The 17,813-nt window shown below is 38.6% G+C and overlaps 1 protein-coding gene across 2 annotated transcripts in view; it reads right to left on the bottom strand.

The window, feature by feature from the left end:
- The window catches only part of shisal1b (shisa like 1b), an 81,453-nt gene extending 65,437 nt beyond the window's left edge, over positions 1-16,016 (bottom strand). Inside the window, exon 1 of one of the 2 annotated variants that reach the window (XM_028451517.1) lies at positions 15,722-16,014. The gene's annotated coding sequence lies outside the window, so the exon portion shown is untranslated. Of the gene's footprint in view, positions 1-15,721 lie in introns of both variants that reach the window. The other variant, XM_028451516.1, reaches the window with a different exon arrangement.
- Between the last annotated feature and the right edge of the window lie 1,797 nt (positions 16,017-17,813).

A 17,813-nucleotide genomic window follows, 5' to 3' on the forward strand; every position in this document is an offset into this window, starting at 1 on the left:
CTACGTGGAATCAAACAAATTAAAGGTGGTATAAATGAACTGAATGGATGCTATGACAATTAGGGGAAAATTAGTCTCTAAAAACGTTCAAAACAAATCTAAAGCCACAAGCCCTTTTATTATATAACAATTTTCCAGTGAAAATTTTGTGTTTCTCAACGGGACTGACTCGGCGTTCACGTGACATGAAGTATGCCCCATCGAAAAAACAGGTCAGATGATGCACAGTAATTCTACTCTCTCAGAGGCACGGTGGACAAGCATAGTTATTACACACTTTGTAGTGAGACTGGGTCGGGAGAGGCCATATTATTTGTGTAAACAGAATCAAAGGAAGTGCTGCGCTGCAGCTTGCTGTCTCCATTTCATGATGGTGGTGCAACTTCATGGTGACTAGTGTTGCCAGATTTGGTCCCGTTTCATATTAAAGCCCATTTACAGCATGTGTTAGCCGGGTTTTTGCCTGAAGGGGCTCAATGGATATCTGGCACTCTCTTGAACAAAATTAAACTGTGAGAGAGCACCGTTCACAAATACCAAAATGAACACGCTCACACATGCTCACCCTTATCAGGCAGAAATACAGTACATTTTGTTTAGTTCACGTTTGTCCAAAATATAAATGAGCTCATGAACGATTGTTTAGTGAACGTGTTCATGCACAACATTGCCTTTTAGGGCCCTATTGTCCAAGTAATCACTTAACTCCAAGTCTGCTGGTTTACTTGATGTTCCTAGCACATCTAAAAGTCCAATAGGAGGCAGAGTTCAGTTATCAGGCTCCTCGTCTTTGGAACCAGCTTCCAGTCTTAAGGTTGTTGCTCTCTCCAGCTTTAAGGCTAAAGTTAAAACGTATTTATTAATAATTAGGAGCAGATCAGGTATTTAATCCCACCGGCTCCATTTTCTCCCACTTGGGTGGGTCTGTAGTGCTTTCTATCATTAGCTGTTCATGCAGTTGTTATGGCCAGATTCTCAAAGATCCTGTTGTGCAGTTTTTAGAGGATCTAGGTCACAGATAATCGGGAGCTATTATGTGCACCTGTGATGTTTTCCTCAGCTGAAAGGCTATATAAGGGGTACAATTCCCTTGCTCAGTTATTTGTTTGGTACCAGAGAGTCAACACCATCAGTTGGCTTTCTGTTCTTTTGTCTCGAGTTAAGTGTGATTAAGTATTATTTTGGCCAGTTTCCCCCGTCTAGTGACTTCACTTTTTGGGTCGAGTTTTTTTGTTTGTCTATCATTTTGGTAGGATCACCGTTTCCCATCCTGCGACCCCCATCCCTCAGTTTTTGTTTATTAGGAAAGCGTAACAGTGTCCAGGTCCTCTCCCCCCGACTCTCCCCTTAAGATAAAGTCATCCATATTTTGGCTACAGGCTATAATAGCTTACCACTACTGTGTGTGGTGTGAAATAATAATGCAGAGTAAAGCACTTTGAGTCTCCATTATTTTATTTTCATTATATTCTGTATTCAAATGATTACAGGTACATGTATTATTGATACTGTGACATGTTTTTCTCCCTGCGGTTTGTGCTTTCTCTTCTGTCTATCCTTTTCTCTCTAGGTATCCATGCATTGGAGCTTGCGGCTCCTTATTTTTGGTTTGCGGTCCGACCAGTCTGTGATAGTCTGACCTTTTTCTCGAACCTGTTCTGCTCTCTTCTTTCTGTCTGCTAACTCCAACTAGTCCAGCAGATGGCTGCCACCTCTGAGTCTGTTTCTGTTCATCATTGATGTCGCTGATGCAACTCATGTGCGCATTTTTTATTTGTATTTTGTGTCGAGTGACTTGCGGTGACTTATTGTATTTAAGAGTACATATATAAGGTTGGATATAATTCTTACAGCAGAGCTTTGTGAGTGTGCCTGTAAAGTCCAAAGGTGTTGACATATTTTTTCTATAAATGCTTGTCTTGTTCAGTGCTGCTAATCAAAATATGTAAATCATGGAGACCTGTCCTACACTAACTTTTAGCTTCTTCAGTAGATATCTTACTGCAGCAATAACAACCATTAAATTACATCAAATAGGATTATATACTGTATCTTATTTATTGGTGGATCTGAACTTTATTTTCCAAAAATGGAAGGGACCCAAACTAGAAACCATTCAACCCTGATTTGTTGTGTTCCATGTCATGAGAACATCTTACAAAAGACACTAAGCAAAGCAAAATGGGAAATATCTCCTTAATCAACCAGATTGTGTTCTACTGCAAGCATGCTGATGATAAAAGTCCTTGTCCATGTAGGACAGTCTGATTTCCCACTCATAAAGATAGAAGCATCATCTACCTCAAGTATATTTTTTTACCCTTGTGAGCCCTGAAGCAAGGCCCTTAAATACTAAATGCAGTAAAATGGTTGAATTGAGAGGAACAAGTACAGTGTATGTGACACTGAGGTATTACAGAAGATTAGAGAATATGTAGTACACATTGAAAAAATATGTTTGTTTATTAATGAAGCTGCGAGAGGAAGAAAAAAATAAGGTTAATTGAGATTTAGGTGACTGTATCTTGGAAGCTGTCAATTTGACAGTTTTGCCTTTATCCAAACCGAAAGCAATTAGGCAGCTGTTTAATTAGATACAACAGAAACAAGTGAAGTCCTGTATGTGTCATGTGTGAAGTGAAGTGTGCTTCATGAAGCTTTGCACATTAGAACTGACAGCACAGTGGCATTGCTAGCTTTTGTCATCTCACAATACAAACACTGTAAACTCTTCAACAGCTCAGTTCTCATCTTTCAGTTCACTCTGTAATCTGAGAGGAATGGAAAGTCTTTATCAGTAGACCTGCCTCTGGTAACCTCACCTCCTGTCACTGTCGTACCTGCTCTTTGCAACACTGACCCATTCAAAGAAATAATCTAAAGCTCAGGCCACAGGACCTGCACACAGCTTTTTAAAGTGGTAAAGAATTAATTATTTACAGGATTATAAATGTGTGTCTTAATGTTTGCATGTGTCCTTTGACTCAATGATCACCCTAAAGTATAATATATCTGTTTCCCCTAAGCTCATCAGCATTAACGGACTCTTTAAAGTCCTAAATGGGGACTATTTTTGAGATTCTGGTGCTAGACGAGAAGATTTGAAGCAACAAATGTATGGTTTAGATTTTCAAATACTGTAACTGATCCTCTCTAATATTGAGTCGCCCCCCTTTTTCCCCCTGCAACAGCACTGACTGACAAGTCCTCCAAAGATTTGATATCTGCCATGTCCAGAAAGTAGCAGATATGCATGGTTATCAAACTGGAAAACATTGTAGGCCCAGCCAACAGCTAAAACTGTTGAAATGGATGAAAGAAGCTCTGGCGTCATGATAAGGATGTATGCAGGACCTGGATGGTATTGACTATCAGCTTTGTCTAAGTAAAAGTTTTCTATTTTTTTCGCTGTGGGTTTTTTTTATTTAACTTCTGTAGATCCTTAGTTCACTCCAGAAAATGTTTTAGTCTTGTTGGTTGGACTATGTCATATCTGTTTGAATCTGCTTAGTGAGTTCATTAACCTCCTCTCTCTTGTCTTACACAGGTGATCCTGTGTAGCAATGACCTCTCCTGCACTATATAAGGAGCGGATGTTCACTGTGGCCTTGTTGTTTTATCCTGTATTACCCCTCTACCTGCCAGACATTTACTGTATCATAGTTCATTTTTGTTTTGTTAGTCAATTTTCTCCACAGTGCTTGTTTGAGTTTCTATTCATGTACCAGTCTTTGTTAGGCCGGGCTACCGGACACAAAACGCCACACAACTTGTTGTTGTTCTTGTTGTTGTGTACTCTAGTTAAAATTGCTTCTCCTCTGTTATTTGTGAACGGATCGGGCTGAGATTTGGAAGGTATAATCTATGGATGTGTACGCATCGACGCTCAGAACCCGATTTTTGATTTTGGGCCCCAAAAGGAAAAAAAAAAGTCAATTTCTCATTTATTTGTGAGTCAAATATTACGACGGTTGGTGGTACAGAATCATTGGCACATACCAATATATAAATGGTGCCACATTTTTCAAATGACTACTCCTCCGTTCGTTCTCGTTAGATTGGAATGCAGTTTGGTATGAATACTCTATGAATGAATATGATGAGATGCTCGGAGCCCATTTTTTTAAAATGGGACTAGGGGGCCCACCCCCCATTTCGGTAATTTCCAAATTTATGGGAACATAGTTGTGTAACATATTGTTTCAAAGGTAATTCATTACAATTATCCCTTACACAATTCGATTAGGGGCCCACTCCCCTTTTTTCCGGTAATTTCCATTGAAGTCGTTTTCTCATTTATTTGTGAGTCAAATATTGCGACAGTTGTTGGTACCAAATCATTGACACATACCAATATATGAAAGGTGGCCCATTACTATGTGTCACTGGGGGCCCCCATTTTTTAAATGGCTACTCCACCGTTAATTCACGTTGAATCAGGCTGTAATTTGACATGGATATTCTATGAGCGGATGTCAAGAGCCTCTCGGAGACCTTGTTTTACTCAGTGGAACAGAGTCATTAGAATGAATTCTCCGTGGTACGTGCTATTTGTTGTGGAGATGTTCCGCATCCCCAGCCGTATTTTATCCGAACTGGTTTTAAACGACATTTTTGTACTCCAACAGTACAGCTCTCTCAAGGCTCTGCTTTGTTCCCTTTACTAGTACCTCCCCCACACTCTGATCCAACCCTCACAACATGTTTGTAACATACATTTGGAAATTGATCAAAGCTTTCAACTGATTTCAGTGCGTTGCTGAGTTATCACAGTGCATCCCAGTGCAGAGGGCTAGGATGAGACGGAAGACAGCATGATTTATCACAGCCTACTTTCCTTCATTGATCCATAGCACAGTTCCTCCCCCCAAAGTATCAGACACCTAAAACTTGTTGAAACATTTGGGTAGCTATAAGACACTAGTCAAATAAATGAAAGGAACACAATTCACATGTGGAGTCCATATAACAGGTTCACAACCTGTGGGTCTGTACCCAAAGGTTGGTCATTGGTGAGCACATTTCCAATGGGTTAAGGATAAGGGTGGGACAAAAATCTAAGTTCATGAGACAAGACAATATACAATACTGGGCTCATGATAGAGAAAAAAGACAGAAAAAAAATAACACTTTTATTTGACTAACTGTGGGCATACTCTGGGTATAACATTTTCAACTCAAGTAAATTAAAATACAAAAAGTTGTGCAGATATCTACTCTGCCAATAGAATGCAATATTAGTCTAAATGTAAAACCAAACCAAGTGTCATCATGACAATCTTAAAAAAAAAAAAATACATAAAAATCTTTGCATAACATTTTTTTTTTGTATAAAATTGTATGTCTACATTTTATGGCAGCAATTGAGACCTTTTACTGTCTCCTGCAATTGAAGAGTCACACTTTTGAACCTTACCAATTGCCCTTTTTTCAGTTTAAGCCACTTAAGATTATGACTTTGACTTAAAAAAAAGGAAATATGATGACATGACAGTCACTTATAGTATCCAAAGTAAGCGGAAACTAAGTAGTGCTCTGAACAAGTCTGTTTACAAGCTGTATTGCAGGACTTTCTGTAAAGAAATTCGGTCGTGACAGCGTCTGGTTTGAGATGTAACTTTGGCTTCATGCCCATTAGCTTAGCCCACAGTTCCCTCTCATAGCAGCTCGGTTTGAAGCGGTCCTCACATTCACACTTCAATTTTTGTTCGAATGGATTTTTTTAAGTGTGTATCCCAAATCAATGTTATGGAATTAACGTCTGGCTGAGTCTACCTTAGTGTCGCTACTTGGCTTAGAGATGCACAATAAATGTTTCTGATGGGGTTTTCACTTGTTGTAGCAACAGTTGGCTTTAAATTCCGCCATTGTTCAGAAATGTGACTCAGCGCTAAACGATAATAGGTTAGCATCGGCACTCTGCCCTACTGCAGCTCAGCCAATCATCATTCAGCCTGTACGAGGGTACGTCACAAACAGGCAAGAAGACGCAGAGCCTTGTCCTGTGAGGGTCAGATTATCAGTGCTGTGGTCTGTTTCACAGGCATTTTTGACAAACTTCATCTAGCCTGTGTTCTGACGTCCAGTTGCTGTTTAATGAGGTTTTGCTTGGTTGAAATATAGCCTGAAAGTTTGTAAAACTTTGTCACTCTTCAGCGGAAAATATTTCCAGATGGAGCAAGTTTTTTCAAGCCTTCTTCTCACTGCATCGTATGTGGTCTGCCCTGCAGAGACCACTCAACGAACGCATTCTTATCAATTTGGGCTCCAGCTCTGCATCCTGTTCGACTTCTTTTTTCCCGCTGCTTGTCTTCCGACATTAGTGGCTAATGCAAATAGGTTTTTTTTTTCTATTCACATCAGGGCTTATGGGAAATGCATCATATAGCCATGTTGAGAGTGAATAAATCAGTGAAACAGAGAAGTAACATCACATAATCTATTGATCTAAACGATGTACCTGTAATCCAATTATCAACTACTTCAATTTTAACTGTAAAGAATTACAGTAACTCACAATTTCTAATCTAATTACGTAACACATTTACATGTAATCTAATGAGTTTTAATAGGGAATTTGTCCCGATTATTGGCTTCGAGATGTGGTATGGCCTTCTTCAATATTTACGACCATAGCTTAGATTTTTTTTCTCGACTTTACCGAATAAGAGTTCCGACTTCAGATGGCGTTCCAAGTCACTTTCTGATGTAGAAGGTAGAAAAATCCCATATTTCGAGTTGCTTGGAATGCTGCATTAGATCACGTTGTTAGATGTTGTTGAATTACGCAAGATTTATGGCTTAAAAGAAGATCATTGGTGGGATTGAATTTGTTGTGTGTGGTGTACTGTATATTGTATCACACTACACATGGTATGATCAAAACTGTTCTATACCAGATTTTTTATGTTTATGTGTGGGATCTGTAACATAAAAAATTTCTTCAGATTTAGAAAAATGTTGTGCATGCCCCACTCTAGCTTAATGGATAGCAGGGCTGGCTTATTAGAGTCATATTAAAACATAAAATGTTCAAAGGTGGGACAATAAATCAGTATCAAATATTAAACAGTGTGGTGGGAGCTCAAACTAACCCCACCTCCAAACTGAACTTTAGTCTTTGTATTGTTTATAAAGACTTATCTCTTACCTATCACTCTTTCTTTCTTTCTTTCTTTCTTTCTTTCTTTCTTTCTTTTTTTCTTTCTTTCTTTCTTTTCTTGTGTTATCCATTTTAAATTGCAAACAAACAATTAATAGTTAATAACATGAATGAGTGCACTTCCTCTAGAGCTGTAAAGTATAGTCAGACAAAAACATGCAAGTTTTTTTGTTTGTTTTTCTTTGAGGAAAAAGTTCAGATTTAATATTTTGGGTTTTATACCAGTTGTTGCCATCATTTTTCCTTCGGGTTCCTGTATGTCTATTTCCAGCACATTTCCTGCACTTTCAATAATTTCCGGATGGTGATACACAAGGAATCCCGTTTCTAGTAAAGTGCCTGTTAAGTAGAATCTGGAACATTGCTCTCATTCACTGATCGGAAAGAAGTCGGTAGGGTGGAGAAGATGGAAGACAATTCTTTGGGGTGGCAGATGGCTACGGTAAAATGCTGATCGTATTTTTTTATTTGGAATGCATCCTTTGGGAAGCCTTATTAGGATGCACAATGTAGTAGAATAGGAAGCCTGATTGATATAGAAGGATTAAATTACTACTTCTAAACCAGGACAAAAACTAAATTTATCTCATTTGGCCTGAAACACCTCAAAGAAAAAAGCCTTGGATGACACTATTTTGTCATCCTGTACCAAAGTGAAAAAGGATGATGCTGTTTTTTAAACAGACTCATCCTTTAATTTTGATAAGGTCCATGGTAAGGACTAAATATGTGTAGTTTTCTATTTGAGGGTGTCCAAGTAACTCAATAAATAAAGTACTGATAGTTAGTAAATCATGTATTCTGTGCAATATTTTGAAGATGAAGAAATGTAAAAAACGACATCATCACGGTATTAAGGGCATGGTACGGTATTATTGCGGTATTAAAAAAAAAGATGACTTGGAAAAATGCCATAGTGTGGTAAATTAAGTGCCAGGAATGTTAAGGATAAACACTTACTGTAATTGAACATAAACATTATGCTCCAATGTTCCAATCACATTGGCCACATTGTTCCAATCACATTGGCCGTACCAACCTGTCTTTGCCCAATCTCGATATATCGCAGAAGCTAAGCAGATTTGGGCCTAGTATAGTTGGATGGGAGACCACTGAGAATTCCAAGTGCCACAGCGGGGGACAGTCATTGTGCCCTTGGGCAAGACACTTCACCCACATTGCCTAGTATAAATGTAGTGTTTGAGCGAGTGTTGGTGGTGGCCGGAGGGGCCGATGGTGCAATATGGCCAAATCACAAATCTTGAAAACAAACAAAAAGAAATGATACAACATACTGACAATGTTTGTGAACTCCCTGATTCACTCACAATATATCACTCGCCACTAGAAAAACTAGCATGCACTCCGTCTTCACTTAACAGGGCTGTAGCGACTTCCTGTTGTTGCTCCAGGTCAGGGTTGTCCAATTCCGGTCCTCGAGGGCCACTATCCAGCATGTTTTAGATGTTTCCCTCTTCCAACACACCTGATTCAAATGATCAACTCCTCATCCAGCTCTGCAGAAGCCTGATAACGATCCTAATCATTTGAATCAGGTGTGTTGGAAGAGGGAAACATCTAAAACATGCTGGATAGTGGCCCTCGAGGACCGGAATTGGACACCCCTGCTCCAGGTAGTGCTCAAGCATATTGAGCGAGCTATAATGAACGTAACAACGTCCAATATCTTTTTGTGCACGAGCAGGTTTAACATTTTCTGCTTTCTCCTCTATCATTCTTGTTTACCGCAAAACCAAAATTCGTCCATACCTCCGATTTAAACTTTGTAGGAGGTTCAATTACTTTAAGTTTTCCACTATGCTCCCTCTCTGTGATTTCTCCCATGATCCCATGCACTGCACAGGGGATCATGGGAGATGTTGTTTGCTTCTCAGAACGGCCCACTCAATAGCGCCGGAAATAACTACACTAGCGGGAGTACTCCGAGTTCTCGTTTTGGTACCGTTGTCACGTACTGAGTTTACCTCCATAATGAGATTATAACCTCAACCCTAACCTAACCTAACCCTAACCTTATCCAATAAACAAATAAAACACGTGTTCGTTCACTTTGAAAACAAAAATAAACAAAAATGAATAATTTTTTGAGCAAAAACTCATTTTTCAGTAGTGCGCATGTATGCATATATGCGCATATACAATCTCAGTACGATGCACACTCAGTACATGTCACCGTCACATGGCACGGTATTATCGCAAGACTTTCAAAACGAAGATACCTTGGTATTTACAAAACCGCTACATCCTTAGTGAAGCCTGATTTTTACTTTACTTTTTAATCATATATGTATCTTTTGTTGGTGTTTATTTCACCTTGTGATCATTTCTACATGTAACATTGTAACAAAAGTCATTTCCCCCTGGGATCAATTTTTCACTGTTGGTTAAACAATGGCATTTTACAGAGGGTTTTCAATTTTTTGAAGAAAAATTTCATTACTAAAAAAGCTCAATGATCTTTTTCTGTTAGCGTTTCTAATAAATGATGTAATCTGTTTTATTTGCAGTTTTGGATCAGTTCCATTGCATAACTCCTTGAGACAAGATGTTTTCAATGCAATAAAAGCAAAATTGTTTCCCAACTCTTTGAATGTGTACATGGAAAAAAAAAAAAAAAAAAGTTTTACAGACTGTTTGTATGGCTTTTTTTCCTTTTTGCAGTACTTCTCCATTCAAACATTAATAAAACCTTGGTAGCCGTGTTACCCTTCGTCCTAACAGTGGTGAGTTAAGAGGAGCCAGAACTGTAGAGATGCCCACTAAAAACTAATTGAGAATATGAAATGTTTCACAATACAAATGATGCATCACTCATAGCTCCTTGTGTTCCAGACATCTTCTATTTGTTGGGCTTGATCTTAAAACTATGCCCTCAAATAAATATAGAACCAAACCTTAGCTAGAAAAAACACAGTTAACTGCTGTGCCACCAAACATTCTCTGTCCCCTGAAGCACCAGCTTCAGTGCGTTATGTGGATGTACCTAAAATAAACAGGATTATTCTGGACGTTTTTTGACACCAAACGTTAGAAGCTGCCACACAGGCTTCTCTTTCTGAGGACCAGCTCCTTTACCCAAGCTGTAGCCTGTTGTTTCTTCTCTAAGTATGTGCCTGTTTAAATAACTCCTGGGGAGTTCTTACAGTGTTGTGATGTATTTTCCTATAGCTCCCTGTCTCTAAGGGTTCAATTTCAAATTATGTGTTCCAACTATATTACAAAGTAAGATTCATGTACTAACTACCTGTTTCCTTCAGCTCCCGCGTGTTGAGTGTAAGCACCCATTTTAGTTTTTACTATATATATATATATATATATATATATATATATATATATATATATATATATATATATATATATACTTGCTGTGTAACAATCTTCATATAATAATAATAATAATAATAATAATAATAATAATAATAATAATAATAATCATGAATACATGGCGGTGCTGTGTTTCTGCTGGACAGGTTGCCAAAAGGCCAGCTTCCACTGGAAAATGACCTTTTGATTGTGTGATCAACAAACACAGCCTTCCTCTATTGTCTGCTTTTGCAGCAGGAAAAAGAGTGAGTAGAAGAAAGTGTAGCTCACAGTGTCTGGAAGGGGTTTTCTTCACTCTAGCCATCCTTGTGATGATGATAACCACAACTACATTAAGCCAATCAAGCTGACTTTTATGTTGGAGAATCAAGCACCATAAAAATTGTGTGCCTCTGGCTACTCTCAACATTTGACACTAGTTTGATCAATCTGTTCTAGAATTCAAATTCTCCTCAGTTGGGAATTTTCTCCTTGAGGGAATCTGCCAGCCAGCGGTCACGAGCTGCCTCTCTGAATGTACAAGCACTTCATTCTCACATCTGGAGAGGCACATCTGACATGGCTGTTTGTGATACAATATAACATACCCAGTAAAAAACAGGCTACTATAAAGTATTTTGATTACCAGTTTTTTTATTTATTTTTTTTGGGTATAAACTATTGGGTAAAAATTACCTGGTGATAGTGATGGTGTTACTAATTTTAGTCATGAGTCCCTGGGTAGCTTTAGCATCATCTGAAGCAAAACTGATTGCTGAAGGCAATGTGTTAAATTTTGTTTTAAATTTATTTTCTCCATTTTCCTGCACACTTACACACTTACAATTACATTTAGCAGACACTTTTATCCAAAGTGAGTGCAACATAAGCAGATAGAGTTAAGGGACTTGGTTAACATCCCACAATGATGACCTACGATGAATTTGACTCAGTGACCTTCTGATTGCTAGCCCGCTTACTAAGCCGTTACGACACCACCGCCCCAATAATCAAGAAATCGTCTCTTTTTCCATTCTAAGTGCAAAGGGCACAGTCCCAATTCTTTTCCCTGGCTTTTCAAAGTTGTTCTTCATCCATGCCAAGACACTTCTTATGATACCATTGCTCACATGTATCTGTAAAATAAAATAGGCAAAGAATAAATATCCTGTCAGGTATAAAATGTGCTATGGAGAATAGTTTCTAGAGAGAGGTCATTTAGGCTAGAGAGGGACCGGAGAGGGTCCCATTCCTCTCTCTAACACTCCCTCTATGTCTGCTTCTTCCCTTGTGTGTTTGCTCCTGTACTCCTTCTGGCTTTTGTCTTGTAGGTCCGTGGGATCCTTAGTGTGGAGTTACAGAGTCTCAACAACTCTGTCTCCACCCTTTCCTCTGCACACACCCAACACAGCATAACGTGGATGGCTGTTCATCATAGGAATGGGATCCACACAAGGTTCCTGCTGCTTAACAGAAGGTTTTCCTTGCCGCCATGATGAATTCATGTTGGGTGTGGGATACATATGTATGTGTATATACGTATATATGCATATGTGTGTATCCATAAAATGAAGAGTCCGTCCTTAAGACTGCTCTACTGTAAAGTGTCTTGAGATACCATTGGTTATGATTTGGCGCTATACAAATAAAAGATTGATTGATTGATTGATTGATTGATTGATTGATTGATTGATTGATTGATTGATTGATTGATTGATTGATAGTTATAGGCAAGAAACGTCTTTTCTATAATAATGTTTGATTCATATTTCCTTTAGGAAATGTTTGTCTTCATCATTAAACTTCTTTAAATAATTGTAATATGCTGCTCTTACAATCGAATTGAATATTATTAACATTCCTAAACCGAGGTTTAACAAAGCTGTCATTGTACAGTAAAGCCATTCTTATGTATGCATGTTCTTACATTCTACTGTCCATTATTAGAATATATACTGTATATATATAATATATATATTTTTACTGTAAATATGATTTTTGCAAATTGATTTTGAATCACTCTGCTACTCAGGCTTGTTCAGAAACAGGTGTTTTTATTGGCTTTTCATTTTCCTCATATTTTTAATCATTATTTTACTGTACCATTGGTTACGAGGCTCACACAGTCTTGAATGGTGCACCTTTCCGGTCTGCTCTCCATGTGTAAAGCAGACATGTGCACACACACATACACACACACACACACGCACACACACACACACACACACACACACACACAGAGAAACAGTCAAACTTCATGTCTGTCTGATGTTCATTAGTGCTTTTGAATTTAACTGTTGATTGTTAAATTATGTACCAGAGGCCAGCCTTCCATTCACCTCCTCAGCATCCATTAGTGCATCATTCTCGCGATAATCAAAACGCATCACCTGACTGTTCATTTACCGCGCAGCGTCCGATCCCATCTAAAATGATAGAAATTAAGTTTTTTTACCCGAACCCAGTGAATTAATCTTCAGTATTCAGTATTCATAGACTGTAAATGTAGATTATGTTTGTTTTGTAGGTGCATTGGTTCCCATGTATAGTTATACACTGATACAAGAATTCTATATATATTTTTAAATACTGTATATATATTTCACGGACCTCAAACTACAGCTCGAGGACCTCTATCCAGGATATTATTAATATTATTGATGGCAGTACCAGTATTTTAAAGATGATTTAAAATGTTGAACCTTCCAGTTTATAGATACCACAGAACAAGTTAAGAGGTCTAAGTGAAATATGAAATCTTGCTAATTATATACTAAGTATAAATACCATACATTTAACCTAATGGTACATTTTATAACAACCAAAATACTAACTCCAACAGGTTGAGGGAAAATTGTTTTCTCATTTTAATTGAGTAGATTATGTGTCCATTTTTACAGACTAGGAAATAAATGTGTGTGTTTGTGTATGTGTGTGTGTGTGTGTGTGTGTGTGTGTGTGTGTATATACTGTGATACCCTTTCAATGTCAAAGACTTTTCCTTGCTGCAGAAGTCAGCAAACCACTAATGGATTCCACATAAGTGTTCCTGTAGAAAGTGAGTTCGTGTCAGAGACAAGGTGACATGGGAAACGCTCTTCAAGTGCTGACTGATGGACAGAACAAGCTGACACGACCTTGCTGATGAGTGCTTGCTCCTAGGGAGGTGATGGCTCAAAGACATGATGACCGATGAGACTTTCATCTGCAGCTGGCAGATCTTTAGAAGGTTTCTCTGTAAACACGCTGAATATGGAGCCACACCACAAATGGAGCGACAGCAGGCTTATGCAATGACTCCTTTTGTGTCAAAACACAGAAGGTCCAGAATAAATGCTCTCCATTGTTTACAGTGGTGACAGAGCTCTCTGCTCCCTTTCCTCCGGTTCAATCTGCTTTTCTTCCAACACTTGAAAATGTATTTTATTTCAATGTGTCACAATATCATCAAGATATACTAATCAGCCACATACTGTATTTTAGCTCATGATCAAGCAGTAGGAACAAAGGACACAAACATGACGCTCATTGACACACTTTGGGAACAGAGTCGAATGAGTTACTGGAATTAAAAGATGCACTCCATGTTATTCCACCACGCTACCTCCACAACTTAGAAGAGGGACTCTTAAAGTTTCCAGATACCACAGAATAAGTGTAGTACAGTGAAATATTGCCCTTTATTGTGGGTTTATTCCAATAAAATTGTGACTATTTTAATATGCCAGTGAAATATTTCATTAACTTTTGGTGTTGATATTTCTGCGTTACTTCAGTAAGATTGATTTATTATTAATCTTTTTAAAGAACATTATTGAAAAAGGTATAATACAAAAAAGGGAAACTTTAGCAAACTAGTAAGTGACAGTGCAAGGATGTACCTGATTTACATTAAATATTGTGTTCTCATGTGTTCAAAAAGACAGTTCTGTACCCGGTGATCCAACGGTCTGTTATTGGATGAAATACTGGGGACTTCTCCATTACCAGTAACAATATAATAGTAAAAAGTCCAGACAAACTAACAACAAAGTTACAGAAGCTAATGCTAAATAAGGAGCGAAAAATATTACCTCTAAAAATCTGCCACTAGTTGGATGAAATTAGTTATGATTATTTTTAGTCTTTGATGGCATTTCAGTCATATATTTAGTCACCCTGACTGGTTGTATTTAATTACATAATATATTAGGTGAGGTAAAACAGTGTAGCTGGTGTAACTGCGATTGGAATTAGTCTAGGAAACTTAACACTGTTGGTTCTATTTTTATATTGTTGAAGCAGAGCAGTTCAGCTCATGCTGGAGGTAAATAAACCAAACAAAGGCAGGTTCCTCCAGGAGATTATTCTTTGTCATTTGTAGCTGTACATTCATTCTAAAAGGCTTTGAAGGAGCAGTTGTAGTGTTTCACAATCATTTTTCATTTCTATTGTCTTTCTTTGATAAATTATGTGTTGAAACTACTTATTTTGCTTGTAGTAATTAAAGATGCTCACCTTTGAGACACACACACACACACACACACACACACACACACACACACACACTGATAGGAACAATCTCAGCTGCTGTCCCTGAGCCGGTTTTCACACAGACGCGCAGGCGGGAGAATTTTTACTGAAAAACAGGATTTTATACGAAGGAACAAAGGGAGTCTCCGTCATCCTCGGATCCTCTCTCTCTTTACAAATCCTATCATGCTCCATGCATGCTAGTTAACAGCATTATTTGCAATTTATTTTATTTGCCTTTCCAAGAGTAGACGATAAGTAATTAAGGAGCATGAGTTATGTTATAGAAATAACAAAGCATTGTTGACCTGAAGCAAAACTTCAGTGACCCACCTGGAGGTTTGGGGAAAAAAAACATTAACTAGTGAGCTCAAACTTTTATTCTTTCTCCAAAAACTGAAGCGAAACATGGAAAGGACTATTATTATATCTGAGGAAGCATTCCATTAATCCTAAATAGTAGGAAATCCCACTCAGGATTCGGAGTGCTGTCTCTTAAGACGCCCTGTACAGGGCACCAGTCAGAGATCACACACAGTCTACTTCTTTTGATGTACAGCCACCAGTTAATGTCGCTGAAGCAAGAAAACTGGAGTAGACTTCAAGGAGAAATCCTGCTCGCACTTCAGGAGAACATGTAAACTCCAATGAAAGAGACACACAATCTCTAGCTGTAAGGCAGCCCGGTCAACCACCGCCCAACTGAGATGATTTTTCACTAACCTTTCTCCGATCTTGTTGCTGACTCCCGCTCACAGAATTGACCACCCTGTTGCTTCCTGCTTGCTCTTCCTTTGTGCGTCTTCCTCACCACAAGATCCTCTTCATCCTCAGGACTAAACAGCTTAAGAGGGAAGCCGGGCAGAGAAGACGGAACGCACAGCGGAGAAGAAAAGAGACACGCTCTTCTTACCCCTAAGTCCTCCTTGGCAGTGTATCCCCATCTGTCAGAGCACGGCAGCTGAGTGTGTGAGTGAGAGAAGGATGAGCTGATACTAAGTGGGCGAGTGAGAGAGAGAAAAGGAGGGAGGAGGTTATACGTGTAAACTGCAGGGAGATCCTCTGTACTGTTTGAGCTCCTGTTTATCTTCATGTCTGTCTCCTAGGCATACATCCCCCACCCTCAGAAGCCAAGAGGTCACTGCTTACGCTGTAACAGGCTCAGTGTCCTCTAGAGAAAGAGAGGACTTCTGTTTTTTCTCTTATCCTTGCTTCTCTTTCTGTATCTCCTGTGAATGTGATTTTACTTTAAAGTTATCAACTCTGTATAAAAGCTCATCTAATATTGTCCTGTCAGTACAAAGCTTTTCCTACTGACAAGGAATGTAAGAGCAGTAGATTCCTCGGCCAATTTAGATGTTTACAAAAAAACATGAATACTGTTGTCTTTGACCATTTCTTTTATTTTTAGAAAATGGGATTTCAATCAAAACAGTTACCTAAGATATAACACACGTGAAATGATAGATAAAAATAAATACAGAATAGATAAACACTTAGGGGTGGATTCACTAAGATCTGAAATAAAGGGTAGCAAACCATGTGCGTTCCTATTTCCTTTGATGGCACTGTTTCTCTACCTGTTGTGGGTGATTCAGTAAGATTGCGGCACAAATAGGTGCGTGTGTAGACGTGGTTGAGACCTCCCTATTTAAATGAGCATTTTGCTTGTTCAACGTGGAGAGGTGAGTGCACAGAAGCACAAAATTACATTTGAAGAAGTTAAATTGGAGGCAGTTGGACTTCTCTGTCTGCTGCACAAACATTCAACATTCATTTGTGCAGCAGACAGAGAAGTCCACCTGCCTGCAACTTCACTTCCTCAAATGTCATTCTGTGATTCTGTGCACTCACCTCCCCATGTTGAATCTGCAAAATGTGGGCGGCCTCAACCACGTCTACACGTGCACCTATTTGCGAAGCAATGTTAGTGAATTCCCCACAGAGGTGAGGAAACAGCACCACCAAAAAATGTAGGGACGCACCTGGTTCACCACCCTTTATTTCAGATCTTAATGAATTCGCCCCATAGTGTGAGCACAAGGCATTTAGCGTGTTTTGTTTCTGATTAATATTTAATGTGCGCGGATCCATTGTGTGGCACAAAAAAATTTGGAGGAGGGAATGCAAATACATTTATCAAGCAGTCACCATCGTATCACTATGGAGTCTTATTTCTTGATTAAATGCTGTGTAGGTAAAAGTGTGGTGACACGTGGGGAAACTTTTTTCATTAAATTGACAGCAGGAACGTCCATAAGATGAATAATAAACTCATAACTGACAAAAACTGGGCACCTTTAGACTCTGAAAGAGTACTAAACTTTTACAGTGTTCCCTTAAACCAGACGGTTTGGAATTCATCATATGGTTTGTTGCAGAAATCTAAACCTAAAAACTAATTACAAAATTCAAAAATAAAAATAATAATAATAATGCTCCTCTGTTTAACCAATAACTTTTGATTCATCATGTTTATCATAGCACCACTGCAGTTTAAATAACTAATTACCTGGGTTCTATCAATATGTTCAGTGTAGCACCAGGAACAATAGGACTCTGGACAAGTGCTATGGGAATATAAGTAAGGCGTATACAGCCAGAGCCAGTCCTCCCCTTGGCAATTCAGATCACAAAATTGTTCAGCTTCTCCCCATTTATCGATCAGCTTTTAAATCAAGTAAACCTGAGACCCACTCGGTTAAACTGTGGTCTGCTGAAAAAATAGAGGAGCTGAAACATTGCACAAACTGGGATACTTTCTTTCAGGATGCAGACATTAACACTACCACAGAAGCAATTACTATACATCTCC

Source organism: Gouania willdenowi, chromosome 6 (genome assembly GCF_900634775.1).
Source record: "Gouania willdenowi chromosome 6, fGouWil2.1, whole genome shotgun sequence".
Taxonomy (NCBI): Eukaryota; Metazoa; Chordata; class Actinopteri; order Blenniiformes; family Gobiesocidae; genus Gouania; species Gouania willdenowi.